The sequence below is a fragment of the Mytilus edulis genome, chromosome 7 (genome assembly GCF_963676685.1).
Source record: "Mytilus edulis chromosome 7, xbMytEdul2.2, whole genome shotgun sequence".
NCBI classification, from domain to species: Eukaryota; Metazoa; Mollusca; class Bivalvia; order Mytilida; family Mytilidae; genus Mytilus; species Mytilus edulis.
Window position 1 is genome coordinate 9,696,999 of NC_092350.1, and position 24,174 is coordinate 9,721,172.

The following is a 24,174-nucleotide window of genomic DNA, read 5'->3' on the forward strand; positions in this document are numbered from 1 at the left end:
TGTTACCTATTAAATGCTTTCAGTCCTGCTATATACTTAATGGGAAATTTGTGTTTCGGGTGAATCATCAGATGCGAATTGGAGAGATCTTCAAAAAATATTTCTAAAGCACAATATTACTAGATGGAAAATAAGAGTTTTAAAAAGATTATTGCAGTTGGTAAAACAACACGTTATTCATTAGAAAAGAAAAACTTAAACATAATTATTTATAATGGATTGAAAAACAAGTTATTGCATCTTTTATAAATCCCTTTCCACTTTGCGGGTGCGAGTGCTGCCTTTTAGCGGCATTAGCCTACTTTTTTTTCGAAATCTACAAGGGTGTGTTTTACGTGCAAGAGATATGGATCTCTCTTAACACAGATCAGCCATTATCGTCCGGGCCTTCCAACGTTTCCTCAAGACCATACTCGCAAATGGTGTCAAGGGAGAGCCGAAAATGCAGTCCCTAAAATTTTCTCCCCGGAACTGGTATCGAACCAGGAACCCATTCTTTACAAACTGGAAATCGAAAATGCATTTTTTTTTACTTAAGATTTATGATAAAACCAGACTCAACAGACGCCATCTAAAAAGGCATTTATTTAACTAACGTGCCAATAACTGTCTTGACTTCATAATATGTATTCTAACTTTTAAGAGACAAAAAGATAAACCAGCGAGCACAACTTCCACCTCTAATTGAACCAAATGAAATTGTTATCAATGATTTCAATAAGTCTTGAATTCTTGGGGTTCTTTAAAATGCTGAATCTAACTGTGCATTTTTTTATGGTCTCATTTTTGAATCGGCCCACATTTGTGTCTAATAGGTCCAAAATTAAAATTTGTTTGATTTTAGCCAAATTGAATTATTGATGTTCTTTAATAAGCTTAATTTAACTGTATTTAGTTTTTTTGATTTTGGAACATATTTTTAAATTGGTCCACATTAAGGTCCAAAAGGTCCAAAGTTAAGTTTTGTTCATATTGCATATATATTTTATTTTTTAACTAAGTTACCCCAAGTATCATTGGTTATGCATGTACTCATTAAATGCTTAATTTAGACAATATCATGCAAAAGTTTACAAAATTTATGCAGGTTCTTGGAGCCTCATGTTTTTAGATTTTACTCTTTGTTAAATTAATACTTTTCCTCTTAGGGGAATTCTTTATTATCTGAACCAAATTATGTTACATATTTTGTGAAATAGGTTACATTTATTATATTTTTCTACCCAGTCAGTTACTCAAGTGTGAAGTGAGTAGATTTCAAGTAAAAAGTTTTCTACCTGTACATATGATCATGTGATTTACAGGTGAAAATTTGAATTTTGGTTTCAAATTAGTTTAATCTTTACATGGACAAACACTTGCATTTTTTCCTGAAATTGTTTTAAAGACATGAAAAAGTTTAAAGTTTCATGAGGAGTTTAAGGTAAGGAAGCAGTAAAAATTACATCAATGTTATCTATTTTGGATTTCAAACTTTATTTAAGTTCCAGAAAATTACTTTTAAAGAATTAAAGATTTCACAAATTTTTCATACATAATTAATAAGGTTGGATGTGAAACACAATGATAACTCTTAACCATTTCTTCATGCTAATTTATTTATTTGAGATGTATAACATTTTTTCATTGACTTGTTTTAATGTTAAGTTCTTGGCTTCTAGGAAATTATACAGTTATAGTCATCTAAATTGGTATAATTTAGGAAAACCAGACACTAAACACTATTATATAGATTTTAAACAATGAAAGACGCAGAGCATATAGGTATGATAGTCAATAGTAAATTAAAAACAAAAATGATACAAACCCTGTTATATTACCTTTCAGAGACCTAAATGAATAACTGAATAATATCTGCCTGTTTCTCTACTATGATTTTGAGTTACAAATATTTGCTATGTATTATAGTTGTATGTCTATCCAAATGATATTGCAGGGATGGACCTTAGCCAGAGAAGCATCAACAAAAAAAGCATGAAGTTTAAAAAATGTTAATATAAACAAAATTGTACTTTCTGTAGCTATTTAAAATGCCACAAAAGTCAGTAAAAGACATTAAGTTAAACAAGGAGGTTATATGCATCATCTGCTTCAATTTACTAATAAATTTGGACCATGTATTTATTTTGAAAGCTTATTATTCCCAAACTACGATAGTAGAGGGCCATTATGTTTCCTGTTCTGTGTGTCTGTTTGTTCGTCTGTCCGTTCATTCTTCCATTCATTCTTCCGTACTTTCGTTTGTCCGTCTGTTCGTTCATCCATCAGTCTGTCATAGTCCTAGCTCCCTTTCAATTTTTATAAATTTTAAATTTTACGTTTCCCTGTTATAAAAAGGGAGGATTTTCCAGTTTTCGGACAATAAGTCACAAGTGCTTTGAGCAGATTTCATGAAAATTTGTAGAATTGTTTATTTTTATTGACTTAAGCTCCCCTTCGATTTTTATAAATTTTTGATTTTAAGTTTCCAAGTTTATGAGATTTTATTCATAAAAAAGGTGGGATTTTCCAGTTTTCGGACAATAACTCAAAAGTGCTTTGAACAGATTTCATGAAACTTTGGTGACTAGTTTATATCTATAAAAATAACCTCCCTTTAGTTTTTTTTATAAATTTCTGATATAACATTGAGGAGTAATCAAACTTTATTCGTTGAAAAAGCGACGGACGTATCATGCGCCCATGGCACAGCTCTTAATTGATGAAGTTGAAATCTAATCAACTTGAAACTTTGTACAGATGTTCCCTATGATATTGTCTTTCCAACTGTAAAGCCAATTTGAGTTTTGAATCCAATTTCACAGTCCACAGTACTGAACATAGAAAATGATGGTGCGAGAGGGGCATCAGTGTACTATGGACACATTCTTATTATATGTACCTTTGGTTTTAGTTCATCATAATCATATTGCAAACTTGGCTGTGTTTACACAACAAATGTAATTTTCCTTAATTTTCAAAATCCAAGGACTACGGGTAATCTCATTGGTTGTACACCACAATAAAAATAAAGTTACATCATTGGTTAATTTCCATTTTAAAGATTTTTTTAAACCAATCATAATGTTTTGTGTATGCTTTTGAAAAATATCACAGCATATTGATAACAAAAAAAAGTGCAGCTGAAAAAGGCATATATAGATATGGAAAAGTACATTGAATTTTGTATTTCAGAGAATTTACAAGACTATCCACAACATTCTCATTTTGATGAATTGTTAAACCACAGAAACTTAAAAAAGACCTACAGAAAACCTAGGCTGTAGAGTATATACACCAGTATAAAAGAATTGGCTAGTCGCGTTCATCTATAAGGTATGTATTGGTTGAATATTACATTTCCCCTCATTATTTTTGTTGTTGATGGAGTCAAAAAGCGAGACATAGGTATGCTGTTGACGGCGGCGTCAACAATGTATTAGTTTGTGATTATGTAAGTTGATGGTGAACTGAGTCAAAGATATTTAGTACACAGCTGTATTAGCACTAGCACATTTCATTACCATGGAGATTATTTGGCCCTGCCCCCTCAGTTGTGGTTTTATATTGACTTTTAAACTTTTGCTTTAATAGTTTTCATGTATTAGCTTGTGACTATGTAAGTTTATGGGGAACCACTAGTGGTAGGTTAACGATGATTGGTATGTAGTTTTATAAGCATTAGCACCTCTTACTACCATGGGGATTATTTGGCCCCGCCCCCTCAGTTATGGTTTATTGATTTTTAAATTTTTGCTTAGTTATGTATTAGTTTGATTAGGTCAGTTTATGGGAAACCATTAGTGGTTGGTTAATGATAATAGGTCTGCAGTTGTATAAGTATCAGCATATATCATTTCCATGGAGATTATTTGGACCTGTCCCCTCAGTCATAGTCTATTGACTTTTAAACTTTTGCTTAGTTTGCATGTATTAGTTTGTGATACGGTTGGTTTATAGCAATGATTAAAGATGCATCAAAGAAAACATATGACCATGATGACTCTCTTAGATCAACAAAAAAATACCAACATTTTATAAAAAAACAAAAATAATATAAATTATAAACTTTCCATCCGGTGACCAGGCCAACGAACCAAGATTTATAAAGAATGATAAATAATATAGATTTTTAAGTTCCATTCTTTCATATTTATTAAAAAGAAATGATGTTTTAGAGGAGCCAACAGCTGAGCAGAGAGCAGAAGAGAGATTGATGACCTTGAAGAGTAAGCAATGTGAACAGTAAGACAGCTGTTTTAAAAGTATATCTGGGGTTACCAAATATTATGGTAAGAACCTCATCTTTAATCAAACTTGGTGAGTATTCTTTTTGTTGGTTAGATATTATGCATCATTATGAAAAAAGGGGGATGTAGGGTATAAATCAATAAGGCAGCTACCCAATGAAAATAAATAACCAAAGACAGGTCTTCAACTATATAACAAACAACAAACTAATTGGAAATCTTGACTCTCCCGCAAGAGAAAAATGTCACTCTTATTATTGAGGAAAATGGCCACTACCTCAATGGTCTTTAAAATTAATTCAGTTGCTCTGGTCATTTTTCAAAATTTAACAAGTGAATGGAGTTGTTTTGATGAAGCTTACCTTTAATCAATGGGAGATAACTGCGACCACATGGGTCATAATTCTGAAAACTTATCCTGAAATCCTGGGCTTAAAAACTTGAAATCCTGAAGTCCCGAATTTAAATAAATTTAAATCCTGACATCCTGAAATTCAAAAAATTAATTCCCGGATCTTGAAAGGGTCAATCCCGAAATCTGGAGCTTAAAAACACCCAATCCTGGAGTCCCGATAAAGGTCCTATCTACCCTCATATCTATAATTGATAACTAAGATAAAAGAAATACAGAAATTGTTTACATTAAATTGCCTTTTGCCATGCTTTCATCAACAAAAGATTTTTTTTTTCATTTTCCAAAATAAATTCCAAGGCTAAGATGTAGGATGCCATTTTTCTAACAAAATACCACTGCATGGAGACCCAAATCAGCACACTAAAATGTCCAATGTGTGTCCTACATCTTGAAAAAAATATCATTTTATAAATGTTCAAATATCTTCAAAAACATTTTTTTTTTTTACTCATTTCTACTCTGTTGAGACTATTTCACTAGCACTGCACTTTGACTTTGACAATGACTATTAAAGACAAACAAAATGTTTATTGAAGTTGAATGGCCTTAGTGATAACTTGGTTGAGGACATGGAAAGCATTTTGTCATTGTTGGTTGTTTTATGGGCTTTGACCTCTTGAGTCATAAAGACCTTATGTATGTTAGTTCCATTGAAATGTTCAATGCATTGTCAATGCTAAACATTTGATTGACTTTGACTGATTTTTTTTAAGTTTCTGAAGAGTATAAATGAGTTTGAACAAAATGCAGCATAACTTTTTCTCCATGATAAGAAGATTTGATTTTAATATTTTCACCAAATTTACTGTTGATAGCATGGCTTATGGTTTGTGCAATACTAGAATATGCTATTTTTCACAAGGAGCTTGTCACTTTCTGAGTTTCACTCAAAAACATTAAAGAATCCATCAAATTTGTAAAGCTAAGCTTAAGGTTTGATATGTTACACACATAGGAGCTTCAAATTGTTAAAAAAAAATTACTGAATTATCTTGTGTATTTTAGTCAGCTTCCATTCACTTTTTAAAAGTTTGAAAAAATACATTAAGATAATTTATTACTTAAAGAGGCATTTGCTATGAAAAAAAAATACAATAACAGCACTTCATTTTTGATAAACATAAATTAAAGCGGAATAATGAAGTAACGACCTGCAATTAGCAAGTAGATATAGGAAGATGTGGTGTGTCGAGTGCCATTGAGACAACTCTCCATCCAAATATCAATTTATGAAAGTAAACCATTATAGGTCAATGAACGTCCTTCAACACAGAGCCTTGGCTCACACCGAACAACAAGCTATAAAGGGCCCCAAAATTACTAGTGTAAAACCATTCAAACGGGAACGCCAACGGGTAGCAGTCTGTTTAGTTAAATTTTGTAAAAATGAGCTAAAAAACTTTGCATATTTATTATTTTTTTCCAAGACTATAATTTAACCTCATTTTGGTCTGGATGCATGCAACATTTAATAGGTACCATTGTAGTAGAAGGTTGCTCAGCTTGGTCAGATAATAAAAAGAACAGAATGTCAAAATAAAAAAATGAAACAGGGGAGCCACCGCACACAACAGGTTTGGTGACTGGTTTTTCCAACAAAAAATATGAATCTTACACAAGATTGAAAATAATGTCAGAGAAAACAACCCAACCAAAGAGCAGAAAACAGCCAAAGGCCACTTATGGCTCTTCAATTCAACCAGAAAATTCAGCATCAGGAGGCAGGCTTCAGCAGGCCCTACACAAAAATGTGTACTAGTTCGGTAAAAGTGGATGTCATACTAAACTCAAAAACATAAATGAACTAAAATTAAAAAACATACAAGACTAATACAAAGCCCAGAGGCTTCTTACTAGAGACAGGTGCATAAATACAGTGAGTTAAACAGGTTTGTGATCTCAACCCACACCTATACCGCTAGGAGCCAATGTAGAAAAAACAAACACACAGCAATTCACACAGTAAAACTCATTTAAAAAGAAGTCTATGTCCCATGTCAGAAAAGGTAACATAATAAACAGACTAACTAAGCCAAATGGCAATAGTTTTGGTATTTTTACAGCAGTTACAATGCTAAATTTCATGGAAAAATAAAGTAAAAAACGTTGATTAAAAAAAAATAAAAAAATTTTGATTTTCCTTTAAAGAAAACAAAATAAAGTTTAATTGATTTTATTCTTATATGTCCGTATGTAATTTTGTATATTTATTTATGTTTCATTTCAGAGTTCACCAACAGATGTTTAATGTTAAAATTTTGATTTTTGCAGATTGCAGCAGGGAGATGTTACAGTCATAGACCTTGAATAGACTCCGTTGTACTAGACCAGGGAGGGTAGCGCATAGTTTCCGCAGCACTATACAATAGTAACAAGATCACTCTACCATGAGCTTGTTAAAGGGCCCGTTTGATGAAAGTGACACCAACGTTCTCCACAACACTACAGATTTGTTTTTGCAGATGCAGCCGAGGGGATGTTTCAGTCATGGATCCATTTGATGGATGTGACACCAACATTCTCCAACACTAATAATTTACAAATTTGTTTTTGTTTTAGATGCAACCTCAGTCATAGACCCAGAGTATGGGTATGTTGTAACAGATGAAGAAAAGTGGCATATAGATTTCTGTATGTCCATTTCTTTGTATAAAAGTGACAAATTACTTATCTTTCTTATTTATATCCATTTCAGAGTTCTTACAAAGATGTATAGGTATACAATATTTATTATTTTTGTCTTTTTGTGTGTTTTTGTCAATGAGAGAAAACATACAGAACAAATCAATCCGAAGTATTTTAAAACTGGTGTAATTTGAGACAGAAAACCCTGGAACACAAAAAAATATCCTACCTCACAAAATTTAACACAACATCTTATGTTCACCTTTTTTCATTGAAGCAGCACACACAGTGTAATCAAGAATTTATGCATGTCCTTGAACATCTAGAAATGAATATCTCTAATAGTAAACAGTCTGGTATAATGATCAACTAGATCTACACTAAAAATAAAGTAAAAAAAGTTAATTTGAAAAAAATATATATTTAATTTTTGAAATTTACCTCAGAGAAAAGAAAATAAAGTTTAATTGATTTTATTCTTATATATGTGTAATGATGTATATGTATTTATATTTCATTTCAGAGTTCACCAACAGATGTTTAATTCTAAAATTTTGATTTTGCAGATTGCAGCAGGGGGATGTTACAGTCATAGACCTTGAATAGACTCCGTTGTACTAGACCAGGGAGGGTAGCGCATAGTTTCCGCAGCACTATACAATAGTAACAAGATCACTCTACCATGAGCTTGTTAAAGGGCCCGTTTGATGAAAGTGACACCAACGTTCTCCAACACACTACAGATTTTTTTTTACAGATGCAGCTGAGAGGATGTTTCAGTCATGGATCCATTTGATGGAAGTGACACCAACGTTCTCCAACACTAATAATTTACAATTTTTTTTTGTTGTAGATGCAACCTCAGTCATAGACCCTAGAGTATGGCTATGTTGTAACAGATGAAGAAAAGTGGCATATAGATTTCTGTATGTCCATTTCTTTGATGGAAGTGATAAATTACTAATTATTAATTAATTAATTACTTAATTATCCATTTCAGAGTTCTTACAAAGATGTATAGGTATACAGTATTTATTATTTCTGTCTTTTTGTGTATTTTTGTCAATGAGATAAAACACACAGAAAAAATCAATCAGAAGTATTAACTGGTGTACAAATTTGAGAAGGAACACAAGAAATATCCTACCTCACAAAATTTAACACACCAGACATCTTAATTTTCACCTTTTTTCAATGAAGCAGCACACACAGTGTAATCAAGAAGGTATCCATATCCTGGAACATCTTGGAATAGCATATCTCTAATGGTATTTCCATAATATAATCCTCAAAATTCAAACAGTGAGGTATAATGATTAACAAGATCATACATAAAAAAAGGAAGATACCAAAGGGCCAATCTAAAACCATGTGGTGAAAAAAGACATGACAACACATAAACAAAAGAAGTGACAGAAAATTGTCTACACTGATAACAAAATATTGTACAGCAACAACCCAACCAAAGACCTGAGAGGTTCTCAGGCATCAAGCACCAATCCAACCAAAGACCAGGGATGATTTCCAGCACCGAGCACCAACCAAAACAAAGAACAGCCATGAACTAGGGCAAATAGCACCAACCCAACCAGAGACCTAAGAGGTTTTCAGGCACCATGCACCAACCAAACTAAAGAGCCAGGGATGATCTCAGGCACCAAGCACGAACCTTTCCAAAGAGCAGGGATGATTTCAGGCATAACACACCAACCTTACCAAAGACCAGGAATGATCTCAGACACCAAGCACCAACAAAAAAAGGGTGATCCCAGGCACCACAGAATGGTAGCAAGTATTTGATATGTTAACTTATATACTTATTGTTTAAGTTAAATGTTTTTTTTTCATTCTTTGCTCTATTTTTTCTATCAAAAATTGTCAAAATGCAACATGAATTTTTTATGTGTTTTTTCATCTCTTTCTTCAAAATGTTTTACTTAATATAATAGGTAAATAATTTCTTGAATAGAAAAAAATTGGAAATGTTAATTTACTTTAATCAATGAATGAAAAAAGAATTGTTCAAACCTTTTTCATGCATAACCAAATTATTAAATGTGTTAAATAAAAGATTATAAATAACAAATTTCTATATTTTTTGGAGTAAATTAAGATATGCTTCTAGTTCAATTTTTACAATTGAACTGTTCCAAAATTTAATAATGTATCTTTTAAACAGAAAATATAAGGTAAAATAACAAATAATGACTCGGGTTTACATGAAAACACTGATATCTTGAATGACAATAGCATAGGTGGATCCAGGGAGCCTTGCCCCCCCACCCTTTTGTGGGAAGATTATATAAGAAATCACTGTAGCATGGCTGGAGCGGGCCCCCTCATGAAAAGATCTGGATTCGCCACTAAGTAGTGAAATAAAAATTCACTAAATTAGAAGGGGAGGTAACTGGTATGAAATTAGGGTTTCGATACAATATCGTAATTCAACTAATAGATACAATTTTGCTCTAAATTAGTGAACTAAAATTCAGGTACACTATGCCAAGATCAAAATTCATGTATATTTTACTCTTGAGAAAGTTGAGGGGGTACATTATTAAACCTAGGGTGTTTTATTATTAATCTATACAATATACTGCTTAAATGTGATGCTATCTGAATTGAAATCAGTTTGCCCAGGTGAAAAAGCCTATTTTATGGTAGAAGCATTTAGTAATTGGGAAAATGTGATTGAATTTGATTCTGATTTTCTGAAATTAGTTAATATTTATATATAAAACAAAATAATTTATGATTTTCACAAATATTCACCATCAAAATTTTTAACAATGTTTCTGGATTATGATGAGCCATTTTTAATTATAAAAGTTTTCCTCATCTTATTTATTACAGAAGCAATTAGAACATATTTAGTTTGAATACATGAATGACAGTATTTTTAGTAAGCATTTCATGAGAACAACGTAGTTAGAATTTTGACCGTAAAAATGAATAAAAAAAATTCGGGCATTCAATAGTGATGTATAGATACAATTTAGAAAGTACTATAAGAATGGAAATCAAATATAAAACTCAGAAAGAAGATAGATTTGATTTGATTACAACATACACAAAAAGCGTCCTCGATTATTAAACCATTGAACAAAATTTTCTTCCGGAATGCAGTAAAATGATTTGCCCATCAATTTCAGTAGTTCAATTTGGCATACTTTAATATGCAACAACAGTCGAAGCTAAAAAAAGAGGTTGGAGATTAACCCAGAGTGGAAAGCCCGCTTATTTGATTTGTTTATAATATTTTGTCAAATTGATTAATGTAGAAATGGTGATAGTTGAAATAACTTTAGATGAGGTTTATTAAGTTGTAAAACATTTTAGGTCGTTGGGTCCAATGATCAACTGATATTAATAAAACATTTTTAAACATTGTCTTGTTTGCATTGCCAGTGCTTTTGGGTGGTTGAAATTGGGTTTGCATAGCAATTCATGCAATTTTTGCTGGTACACCAGTTTAAAAGGATAAAAACTGAAATTTCAGATTTGTAATTAAACAATTTCCCCAATTTTTTTACTGTTTTCAATACATCATTGGAGAATAACATAGTACATTTGTACTTGAAACTAAATTTAGGTCACAGTCATCTGCATTTAAAGTTTCATAGCTGAACATTATTGTTCATCTTGAAAGTTGTTTTTGAAGATCAAACAAATATCAAATTATCATTTCAGAAATACATTGAGCTTTGAGCGCTGCGTCTCTTACTAACATATAACATAGTTTCTTTTTGGTGTAGCTTTCAGTAGTTAGGGTCTGGTTATTTCTTCTGTTTTTTCATTTGTTCTTTGGATGGTGTTATGGTTTTCAAGTGTTCTGCTTTCAAAGGAATCTTCATATGTAATTCTGAAATGAAAGTATTTGATATTTGTAAGGTCATTTAAATCTATGAAAAAAACCCAATTTGGAGCTTAAAGCTACTTTGAACTTTTTATAATTTTTGAAACAATGTCAAAAGCAAATGTCTTAAATCAAATTCTATATTGTATTTGACATGTTATGATGTTTTGGAAACCAAAAAATTAAATGTATATTTGTATCTTAGATTGAATTCAAATACAGTATTGTGAAAAATGTCCCAAATGTTATTTACTTGAACGTCAACAAAATTATTTCAGGGTATCTGTTTCTTTAAAGCACTTATTGGGAACAAGGTAAAGGTGAAGTAAAAGTAACATTTCAAAATTATAAACTAATTGGATGTATCTCTTATCTATAAAAATCACTTAAATCTTTAACCAAATGGGAAAGCAATTAATTAAATCATTTCACAACCCCCTAAAAAAAAAATTCATTCTGAGTTATCTAAAACTATCATCATTTCCCAGAGAAATTTAAATAATCATCCCTCGCATTAAATGGTAGTAAAATCTATTTTACTTCAGATATCTCATTCTTGGGTTAACTTTTCAACTCTTAATTTCCAATAATATGCTTTCATTCAGACATATTACAAATTCTCCATACAAATCCCAAAAAAATAATCTCGTGAAAAACTAAAATTTGTGGTTCTCATGAAAAATAATTAAAAAAAACTGTCAATAATAATGAATCCACAGTATTCACTTTTTGCTTGAAAAAAATTGTAATCAAGTTTTATCATTAATCCTCAAATGTTGTATATAAGCAACATTTCTTGTTTGTTTCTTTGTCTTTACACAATTTAAATCCATTACTTTTAAGCAAAGGAGATAACTTTTAAAATTTTAATTTTATGATGAAAATTCTAAAAATAATTTCTGGGAACAGGCTATTTGTTTATGTCTTCTTTGTCCATTCAACATCATATTTTTCTAAAATCAGTGTAATTTGTATTCGATTTAAAAATATTTAGTAACTATTTGGTTTATAATTATCAGTACATAATTGACAACTATTTTTAATTTAAACCTTTTCATCACATTTAACAATGGCTCATCATAATTTGTAGATAAGATTTTGACATTTCTTTTCGAAATTCCCCATAAATTTCTTTCAAAAATTGCACGCAATCAGTTATATTAACCAAGCAGGTTCCAATTGGATCATGTACCATACTTTGAGGGCAGTGGCAGATTCAGAGGGTGGGAGTTTTGGTGTTGGATTCCCCTTCTTGTCGAGCCTTTGACTTTAGTTGAAAAAGTGAGACATAGCAGTCTTACATTCCGTCATTGGCGTCGTCCTTGGCAGCATCATGAAATATTCACTCTTTGCTTAAAGTTTGAAATTTTAATAACTTTCTTAAAAACTCTCCTTGATTTGTACCAAGTTTGGACAAAAGCTTTCTCCTGGGAAACATTACATTCACTCTGTGGTTAAAGTTTTAAAATTTATAATAACTTACTTAAATTCTCCTGGATTTGTACCAAGTTTGGACAAAAGCTTGTTTATGATCATAAGATAGTATCCAGAAGTAAAAATAAAATTCCATTTTTTCTGTTTTTCACTTATATATGGACTTAGTTTTTCTTCAAGTTAACATTACATACAGTCTGCTGTTTTTTAAACATTTATGAGATTCATAAACTATTCTGGATTTTTACCAAACATGAACAGATGCTTCTTTCAATCAAAAGATAAAAAAATACTAGGCATTGCTACAGTGAATCAATAAGATAGACATATTTTGGTTCCTATGGGTCCTTCAACAGGATTGAAACTAAAGGAGAGTACAGAGTTCTGTAATGATAATTTGCATTTCACATTGACACCATCAGGATAAATTAGAAATATGGAGTGAACGTAGATGTGAACTTTAACTGGATCAAAAATGTTAAATAAAATATGTTTTTGTAAATTTGGACAACATTTGACTTGCAATTATGTACCATTTACGATGCTGGATGTAGTACAGACTTGCTTACCGTACTATTTCAACACTGGAAGAAGTATGTTTGTCTGAGCGAAGCCAATTGGAAGCACGTACCTCTTAGTGAAGCTAATTGGGAGCCATACCCTCTGTCTTGTTGCGAAGCTGATTGGAAGCAGTACATATATACCACTGTCTGCTAAAGCTAATTAGAAGCAGTACCCCCGGCAGAGTGGTCCCAATTAGAGGCAGTAACTCTGAGCGAAGCCAACTGGAAGCATGTAACTCTCCAAAATTTGATTAAACACTATTCAACAAATTTTATTTAACATTCTTTTTAAACTTTACTCCCATTATTACCTTCTTTTATTTTTTATTTATTATTTTTCTTCCTGTTGACATAATGAAGTACAAATTATCACTTCACCATTTTGTACTCTTTAGTTTTTATTCTGATGAAGGTGCCATAGAAATTAAAACATGCCAATATATAGTTTTATTACTCCAACAATCCCTGAAGTATTGTTAAAAGAATTATCATAAGTGAATCTTTTATAGACAATTCAAATAAAAAAAAAATACTATGCATTTTGCTGATTATATATTTTTCTGGGAATTTCACTTAATGTAACTGTAAATGTAAAATACCATTAATACTTTTTGTCCAGCCTTCAACTTGAGTTGAAAAAAATGAGACCTAGCCATCCTACATTCTGTCATCAGCGTCGTTGGTGGCGATCTCAAATATTCACTCTTTGCTTAAGATTTTTGAAATTTTAATAACTTTCTAAAACTATTCTGGATTTCTACCAAACTTCGACAGAAGCTTGTTTATGATCATAAGATAGTATCCAGAAGTAAATTTTGTAAATAAAACCAATCAATTTTTCCATATTTTACTTATAAATGCCAGGATACAATACATTCACTCTGTGGTTAAAGTTTTTAAAATTTTAATAACTTCTTAAAATATTCTGGATTTGTAACAAACTTCGACAGAAGCTTATTTACGATCAAAATCTAGTATCTAGAAGGAAAAATATTTAAAACGTTGTTCCTGTTTTTCCGTATTTTACTTATAAATGGACTTAGTTAACCTTAAATTCAATCTGAAGTTAAAGTTTTTAAAACATTTATTAGATTCATAAACTATCCTGGATTTTTACCAAACTTGGACAGAAGCTTCTTACAATCAAAAGATAATATCTAGAGGAATATTTTTATTGATTTTTATCCCCTCATTTTTGTTGAGCCTGGGATTAACAGCAAAAGTCATTGAGACACTAGGTTCTGGGGAACCCTTACAATTTTTTTGATGATCAATGCAATAGAATCAGAACATAAACTAGTTTGAACCCTGCCTTTTATCTTGAACCCTGCCTTTTATCTTGGATGGGAGTCCCCTCTCTTTATAAATGGCTAAAACCACCCCTTGGGGTTTAAATAATTGCTTTTTTATCATTTGAAGATGGAAAAATAACTATTTACATTATTACATGGGATTTGTTTCCTCTACAAATGACCAAAAAGAGTTATTTCCTGTCTGTGTATTGACTGGATCTAGTTCTGACTGTTATCAAATATTTATTGTCATATAAACTGAACAATAAGTTTGTGACAAATAATATAAACATACACAAAATACATTTAACAAACAAAACCATGAAAACAAAAAAAGCAAAAAAGCAAAACAATCTATCTATATGATATATAAATATATTTTATAAATAAATCAAGAGTCCCCTGTCCTCAGTTCTAATGCCTGTTTAAAATAGGACCCTAAGCTTTCTACTTCTTTTGAGGTTGATGGACAAAGAAGATATTTAATTTTTTCATTTTCTTGCCAGGACATAAAATCTGGCATATGTTTAATTACATTCCCTATAAAGTTATCTCTTAGTTTAGCAATTTTTTTGCAGTATAAAATAAAATGGGCTTCATCCTCCATTGGAGGAACCAGTCATTCCAAGAGTTACCTTGTTCTAGTCCATCTCTATTAATGTCAAGATATCAGTGATTTCTCTTCTTTTCAAACAGAGGTTTTTGGAAGCAGTCTTATGAAAAACAAAATTTTGACATCACCAATTGATATGATACATGTATCAAACTTGATTTGGGAACAAAAATGTTTCTTTTGAATTGTAAATTTTGGAACTTTTTTCTTCAGTTATTAAAGTTTGAAATTTAATGATTTTTATCACATGCAATTTGAATTTGGACAATTGTTTTTTTATTCTAAAGAATCAGCATGTTTTTACCATTTCTTTAGTTCATAAAAAGATTTTCTACTTCATACCACTGTTTTGCATTTTATAAATTTGTATTTTATATTTTCAGTGTTTCTTGTACAATCAAAACTTCAATGAAAGATTGCACTCATGTTGAAGTTGTGTAACTCCTAGTATGAAATTGTTTATGAAATTTCCCCACTTTTATTAAAATTTACAGACGGTACCAGTTTTGTGTAATTATAACTACTGCAGTTTGAAATGTTTATAATTTTTCTTGAATTGAAGAAGGTAACAATTTTTGTTTCAAACTCACATCTTTAGAACTCTCATAATGAGCATGCAAATTGATTAAGATTAATTGTCATCACCAATTTTTGACCTTTTAAAATTCCATATACTGTATTTAAATTTCAGTATTTAAAAGACCATTCTCCATTGTTAAAGCAAAAATATGAATTTGCACAACTGAGCTACTTCAGGCTATGGTCAATTTTTGGAGTATAATTTTCATGCTTATGATGTGCATGATGATAAACTTAAAAGAAGAAATATTTTATTAAACTAGGCTTCAAAATATTAGAAAATGTTTGTGATTTACAGGTGTTAGCCAATTACTATTCTGTTCTTTTTTTATAACTCCTTATTTTAGGTCTTTACATATTAGATGTCTTTAAACTAATATAAGAGCTATTATTTAGAGCTCTCTAAATAAAAGAAAATACAAGTTACCAATTTAAAAGCACATCTGGTATTTTTACTGTATTTTATGTATGAATTAAAAATATTATTTGTATATTACATTATATTATATTACATTGAGAACTGGAATGAATGGAAAAAGAAAATATTGTGAGATGCTTTGGAACATTCTTTGGACAATTGTACACTTGATAAAATACAATGGAAAGGACATTTCGTTAAGTGCATAAATTAGATTCAGTGAACTGACCAGCACAAAGAATTATGTTGAAAAGCATGAAAAAGTAACCATGGTAGCAGCTCCAAGGAAGATGGTTAAATAAATCTTCAACCAAGTCTGAGGCTTTACAAAGAAAATAAGAAGGCAAGTTTAATTAAGTCAAACAAGTTCTATACATTTTATACATTATTTGATAAAAAGTATATATTTAGAGCTTACAATGCAGTTACAGTGCAGAAAGTGATGTTGCTAACGTAAAATGTTATTTTTTGCCTTTCAATGGGAGATAACTCATTGTAAAATGTGCAGATGATTTACCTTTATGAACAATAAAATATGTTTAAACCATTATTTTTGAGGAGTTGAAACTCAATAAGTAAATTTATAAGACTTTTTTTTAATTTTTCATCTTTTACATTGATTTTACAGTTATTGATGTTATACTTTTGTGTACAGAAATCTGAACCATATTGGTGAATGTAGAGGAAATGGAAATATAAAGTATCTAAATTATCAATTTTTATATTTTAGGTTCTTTCTGTAAGATGTTTTCATGGTGTGGGAATAAGACTTGGTGGTCTAATACAGCTTAATATATAGGTAGGTACCAGTATACAGTTTCGAAAAGCAGAAAGAAAAAAAAGATAAATGTAGTACATTTGTACATGTATAAAAATAATTAGATCCATTTTTTTCTTTCCTTGCCTTGAAATAATCAAACACTAAATTTCTGTTATTTATTTCTACCCCCTCTTTTGATATCAGTACAAATACAATGTATAGTGTAAATTGAAGGATCTAACATGATTATTTGGTTTGTTATGTTGTTGGATTGCTGTCTAGTCAATATGTTCTCAACATCTAGTACATGAATATAACCCATTTCTTTTTAATTTTAATACAGTAACAAGTGATCCTTTTAAACCATTTTTATATTAATAATATGACATTTTATATTTCAGATTAGCTTCACAGCTTGTCTGTAAGGATTGAAGTTGGGAATGGGCACTGGAGCTGGCTTTTATGGTAAGAATCAGTACTTAAATTACTGAATTATTCAGCAAAGAGCATGTACAAACCTAGTTCTTCATTATGCTAAGAAGTACTATACTTTAATTATGCAGAGAAGTAGTATACTTTAATTTTTCTTAAAACTATAATCGTATATATAATCTGGAAGGAGGACATTAGGAGGTATGAAGATAAATAAAGGAAATAAAAAAATATACTGTTACTTAGAAAATCTGTTTTCTAAAATTGTCCCCATATAAAAAGTAAAGAAGATCATTGTCAATGAAATAACTCTCCCAGAGACTAAATGACATGGATGTAAGCAACTAATGGTTACTGTATGGCCTACAACAATGAGCAAAACATATACTTAATTTACAATTAACTATGAAACAGAAAGTAGGCCACCTGAAAAACTGTGAAACAATTCAAACAAGAAAATCAACAGCTAGATTTATGATAAAACAATGAAATAATAACAAATATGTTGGACAACAACCAACTACTTGTCATCCCTTGTTTGCTAAAGAAGACTGGTTGTTTGTGAATTCATGTCAACACATCACTTTAAAACAAAGTAAATCAATTTTCTATGCATCATCAGTGCAACAACCAGTTACTGATTCCAATATTGTTCTGTTAGAATTCATATTTCTTTTTCAGGTGACTTCAACTGTGGCTGCTGGAAATTATTGTGCAATACGACTGAAACAAAAAAGAATGTAATTCAGACTATTTTTGTGTAATGTTGTTTGATAATTTTTATTACAAATAAAAAACAAAAATAATATGTAAAGATTCTTTATTTTCAGCAAGACTGGAAGTTGTATGCTAAATTGATACTTCAGAATTTTACAATATTACTTGTAGACCTACTTGAGACTATCTTAATAATGGTACATGTGTATTCAAAACATTTCCAGTAGGTTAAGAATGGAGAATCTAAAAAAAAAAAAAAAAAAAAAAAAAAAAAAAAAAAATGTATTTTTTTATTTTTCTTATTTGTATGATATAAATATTTTTCCAATGTTTTGTTATTTTTAGCATTTTTTTTAGCTCAAACAAATTATTTCAAAATAATAGTAAAGAAACATCCTGGTGAAAAAAGATTGATTGATTTTTAGTGTTACTCACCACTTTCAGCAATATTGATTATATCTTGGTGACCATTTTTTTCATGGTTGAGAAAGTCAGAGTAATGGGAGAGAACCACCAAGGTGCTAAATATTTTTTGTAAATGTTTGAATATTTTATATCAAATTATTTATTTTTAATTATGGCTCTACCGTTTTGTAATTTTTGTTAGATATAGCAATGATGTGGAGTCCCAACAGGTGAATTTTTTTGGCAATGGGAGGTAATAAATCATTCCCCTGTTTAACTCCTCATTCTTGAAATTTCCTCATGGTGGGAATATATAACTATTTACTTGATTTTCACATTTGTTTTTGCTTTGATATCAGATGCATACTAGCTAATACAAAAACATGTATTGACTGTTATTCAGAGTTCTGTAAATAAAAAAATGTAAACAGAGGTCTAAATAATAGTTTTGAGGGTGGGAGAAATCATGGGTCATTACGGGTAGAATTGATTTCGTGAAATTTTCAAGATATGTGATTAATTGAGAGTGCATCTGATATTTTTTATTTATTTCTATAAATAATGGACCAGAAACTGAAAGATTGCAATTAAGATAATGATGACAGCCATCCTGGCAGCCAGGACAGCAGCTCAAAGGAAGACGGTCAATAAAATCTTCAACCAAGTCTGAGGCTTAACCATGAAATTGAGAAGGCAAGTTTTTTGTAGTCAAACAATTTCTATACATTTCCTAGAAATACATGTGTATAATTGTAAAAAAGTACATATTCATCTTTCTTGCAGAAAATCATCTTTGAAGAATTTATTTACAAGTTTAATATTTTGAGATAGCAGGTACATTAACAAGAATTTCTATAACAATAAGGAGAGTGAATCCTCAGATAGGAATCCACTTTCAAGGGGAGACTAGTTTAATTAACAGCAAGATTTGTTTATTCAATGGGAGACAACTCATTTTCATTATTCAAAGTAGTTGAGTGCAGAATTCAAATCATAAACCTTTGACTATTTTTGTTTGTTTTTCAATCTTTTATATAAATATTACAAAATATGTGAATGTTAAACATAATTAGTACATGAAGTAAGAAATCAGAACAAATTGTAAAGTAATCTTTAGGTTGACATATAAACTAGTTTGTAAAATTAATAAATGTATTAATTTCTTTTTAGATACTTTTTGTGGCATGTTTTCATGGTGTGGGAATAAGACTTGGTGGTCTAATACAGCTAATATGTAGGTAGGTACCAGTAATATTAATCCTGTTTAAAAGAAAATAATTCTATAAGTAATATTATTTGGAAATAATTTAATTTTGGATGTAACGCGTCTTCTGATTGGCTGACGTTATTTTGTTATCAGCCCATAGACATAATTTAGTCATGTGACCGTGACGTCAGCAACGTTTTTCATGATTTTATATTGGGAGATATCATCAAAATGCGATGATTTTATGGATTTTCTGACCTAAAAGCTTTAAGAATACCTTTGGTCCAAAATGTTTAATAAACTAAAGGTGCTAAGGGTAATATTTAAATTACAAGACATAAACTATTTCTGGATCAGGGAAAGTGAATTATGCTATAAAAAGTTCTGAATTGTGAAAAATTAGGCCTTCATTGGGGCTTTTGCGAGAATTGCATACTCAACAGGTCATAACTTAGTAGTTTATATTGTGTGGTGCCAAACAGATGATGTGGTTATTTTGTATCAATAATGATACCAAGTGATCCTTTAAAACAATTTTGATTGACTAAGCATTTTATATTTCAGGTTAGCACCACAGCTTGTCTGTAAGGATTGAAGCTGGGAAAGGGCCATTGGAGCTGAATTTTATGGTAAGAACTAAAAACAGATTGAACTATTCATCCAAGAATATGTAAATGCACCATGGATTTTATTATGTACACATGAAGATCTAACATTTTTAAAATGTTTTCCAAATTAAAAGTTTTAATTATACCGGTAATCATAAGGGTATATAAGAATAAAGAGAGGTTATAAGATTGCCAACTACACAACTATCAATAAGAGAATCAACTTAGTCACCATAAGACATTCAACAATGAGCAAAATCGTTATGAATTTTAATAATACAACAGGTTGAATATCACAATAGGTACTCATATTCATCATTCTAATCCCTGATGCATAACTTTGAAGGTAGATTTTTCTGAAATCGGGATTATTAATCTTGCATATTTATCCATTTATTAAAAAATCAAGAATAGATGCATGCAATAATTTCTGATTTTACAGTATCAATTTTAAAGTAAACATTAAGAGGCCCTGAATATGACAAAATGTGAAACAATTTTAAACAAGAAAACCAACGCAATGATTCATAAAAAAGAATAAACGAAAATTAAGACACACTTTGATTACTTTTTCGTCCTTATTTAGGTCATTTTCAAAAAATGTGGATATTTCAGTTGTGAAATAACAATAAAAAAAATATTCAATTTTCAACTTTAATATATGAAATTGAATAGTTTAATAACAATACAACCTGAAATAAAAATATGCAATCTTAAATGCTACTACAAAAATATTTTAAAAAATAACATAGAAACAAGTATGGGACATATGTCAACTACATAACGGATTTAGTTTCGGTCCCTAATTTTTTTTTAATAATATTTACATTTTGCTTGATATATATTAACATAAAAATCATCACACTTTTTTCAAAACAGTTAACATGGTTAAAATAACACTTTTTAGAAACATATTTTAAAGTGAATTTAATTCAGCATTGTCAACTACATAACGCTTTTTGTCAACTACATAACGATTCACTGCGTTATGTAGTTGACCTATTTGTGGTTTTTGGATGTTTTTCTTGACCCTAATACTACCAGATAAATGGTTTTTATTGAATTAGAGTCAGTATTATAGACTTTGAATGATTTATGTAAAAAAAAATATTTATGCCAAAATTTATCAATGTTTTTGCCGTTACAAAGTTGACATAGAATAAAATTACGGAGTAATTTGTACTCACCAAAACTAATCTATAATGAAATGAATCAATGATGTCATCCTGTAACTTTAAGCACGTCATCAGAGGATGAAGAGTAAGTAGAGAACACTTCCTTAGTTACAAGGGATATAATCAGTTGTTTATTGGCAACATTATTTCATGTGTGTTATGTAGTTGACATTTTTTTAAGTACGAAATGAAAAGTAAAAAAAAATGCTAATAAAATCTAATAATTCCCTGTATTTGTGTATACATACCTGCAGTGACACCTATATATTTATAATAACAAAAGAAAAATAATAATTTCCGCTGGGTATTAAAACCAGCATTTAAAAAAGACTAGTTTTTCAATTTCGTACAAGCAATTTTGGGGTTTTTGGACCCTTTGAAACCCACTGGAAGCAATTTCTGTAGCTAAATTTCATATTGAATTTGCTGGAACTTGTTACACACACCAAAAACTAAATGGTGTATCTAAAAATTGGATAAAAATATTTACACTTTTTTAGAAATATTGATTCTACAAGAAAATCCACATTTTTTGAAAAAGGCCCATTTGCTAATAATTGTATCAGATGATGTTTAAATTTTTTATATAGGTTTGATCATTTGTTTAAGAATGTTTATTTCTTTTACAGGAAACTCTGGCTGCTGCATACATTGATTATGTGATAGTGAAGAATGTTATTCAGAAATTTTTTGTATATGTTTCAAAAAATGTAATTTTTTACACACAAAAAAAATGTGTAAAGATTCTCCATTTTCAACTAGATTGGAGGCTTGTATTTAAAATTTCAAAATTACTCTTACTGTTTCATAATTTAGATCTTATTTGTTATTCCCCACCCCCTGAAACTGTATTTCATTTTTACTTTGAAAATGAAATGAAATGAAACAGACCAATTTTACTTGTAAACTTAATAATGGTCTGTTCAGTCCAAAGGCTTCCAGTCAGTTCAGAATGGAGAATCTAAAAACAAAAAAAGAAAGAAAAACAAAATGTATTGTGTTTTTGGAGTTTCCTGAATTGTTAGATATTTTTACAACTTTTTGTTATTTTTTTGCAGTGCTTTTAGATAAACAAATTAAAATTATTTCACAATAAGCAGAGTAAAGGAACATATTGGTGAAAAAAGATTGATTGATTGAATTTTGGTGTATAATGCCACTTTCAGCCCAATTTGTAATATCTTGATGGCCATTTTTTATGGGTTGGAAAAGTAACAGTAAAATCTTGTTATACCAAGCCTTAATTTGATTGGGTTTGTTCAGAACTAAAAAAAAAATACTTTCACATGCAGATATTTATTTTCATAATGAGATCTGACTTTTTTTATGCTTTTAACTCTGTTAAATTCATAAACATTCTATTTCACCCTTCAACTATTGATGCAGTCCTTGGAAGATTGATCAAATTGTTAGATTTGTGGATGCAAGTCGAGAATCTGCTCTAAATAAATTTATGTTGATATCAGCTGAAATAACCTATCCTTCAATATGAGTAATTAGATATAAAAAAAGAAAAAATCCATTCTTTGATTAGAGAACCTTTAGAAGTTATAAAAAATAGTACACAATGTTGGCAGAGACTGAAGATTATTTGAAAGTATAGGGGAAAGTCCCATTTAATCTTGATAATTGTGGGTTAAAGTTGTAGATGGATGAGCAAACATATCATACACTGAATTACTATACCACATTCTGGCCCAAGGCATAAATCAGGCTATAAAATATTAACTGACCACTAGACTTATCTCCCTTCCTGGGTTCCATAAATAAATATCAAAATATACTACTTAATTTTAAAAACAAATAGCTTAGAAATTTGGAAGGAGTAAAGAAACTATATAGTTTAAAATAGCTTGAGGTTAAAAATGTGAATGAATGAAATGTAATCGGTTCACTTGAGGATCCAGAAATTTTCATAAAGGAAAAAAAAGGGGGTGCTCACCGATTGTTAGAGGGGCCTCCTCCAGTGGTACTTCAGTGATTTCCTAAATAATCAACCAAATTTGTCCCACCTCTGCTATTTCATTGGTAATCTAATCATTTTTGCACCAATCAAGATATTTAGTTTGTTTTAATTACCCAGTAAATAAGTTGAGTAATTCTCAAAAAATAATTTGTACATGCATGTTTTGATATTTTTATATTATAGCTTTTACCACAGTTTTACTTTTTATAAGAATTGTATTGTTTTTGGATGTCATTTTAAAAGTTGAGACAAACTGAGGATTCTTATTTTATATGGAATTCTATTATTTATTTATAAGTTAAGTAAGGACTAGATTGCCTTTAGTTTATATATTAAACAAAGAATAGTCACTAAATGATTACAAAATGTACTACATGTATCAAAAAATTTACATGATTTTATTTTAATTCATAAACTTTTATACGTAATAATATAGACAAAGAAATTACATTAGGATTATTTCCCCTATAATAAAAACAACTAGGAAAATAGATAGTATCCTCAGTACTGTCATTTATTTTGCATTATTGTAATATTTTTCTACTGATACCAAACCCATGATGCAGATCCTTTTCCTCCTTTTTATTTAAAGATAATTTACAACCGTGATCAAAAGCATATCACAAGTAACTGTTTGTTTGATATTTACACACATCTTTAAAGAAGCAGAATGTGTTTGGTTTCATTTGGTTATTTTGTATCATGTAGGATCATAACTAATTGGTAATTAAAATTTATTTGGAAAATCATCTTATCTTATATTGTATCTGGATGACAAGTAAAGGGGGAAGAGGTTTCTGTGATCGAGGGGATGACACATTGACATCTATCATCATCATTGGCTTGGCATTGTATCATCAGCAGAACTTAGGGATACTTA

The 24,174-nt window shown here is 30.0% G+C and overlaps 1 long non-coding RNA gene across 2 annotated transcripts; it reads left to right on the forward strand.

Annotated features, from left to right (window-relative positions):
* Positions 1-1,319: 1,319 nt before the first annotated feature.
* LOC139529881 (uncharacterized) lies at positions 1,320-24,043 on the forward strand. 2 transcript variants are annotated; one of them, XR_011665914.1, is made up of 9 exons: positions 1,320-1,423; positions 1,648-1,764; positions 3,175-3,315; positions 4,158-16,367; positions 16,755-16,823; positions 17,186-17,249; positions 17,898-19,576; positions 20,110-20,174; positions 21,958-24,043. It is a non-coding gene; the product is annotated as an uncharacterized lncRNA (long non-coding RNA). The 2 variants fall into 2 exon arrangements; XR_011665915.1 differs by having other exon boundaries at positions 17,191-17,249.
* The last annotated feature ends 131 nt before the right edge of the window (positions 24,044-24,174 follow it).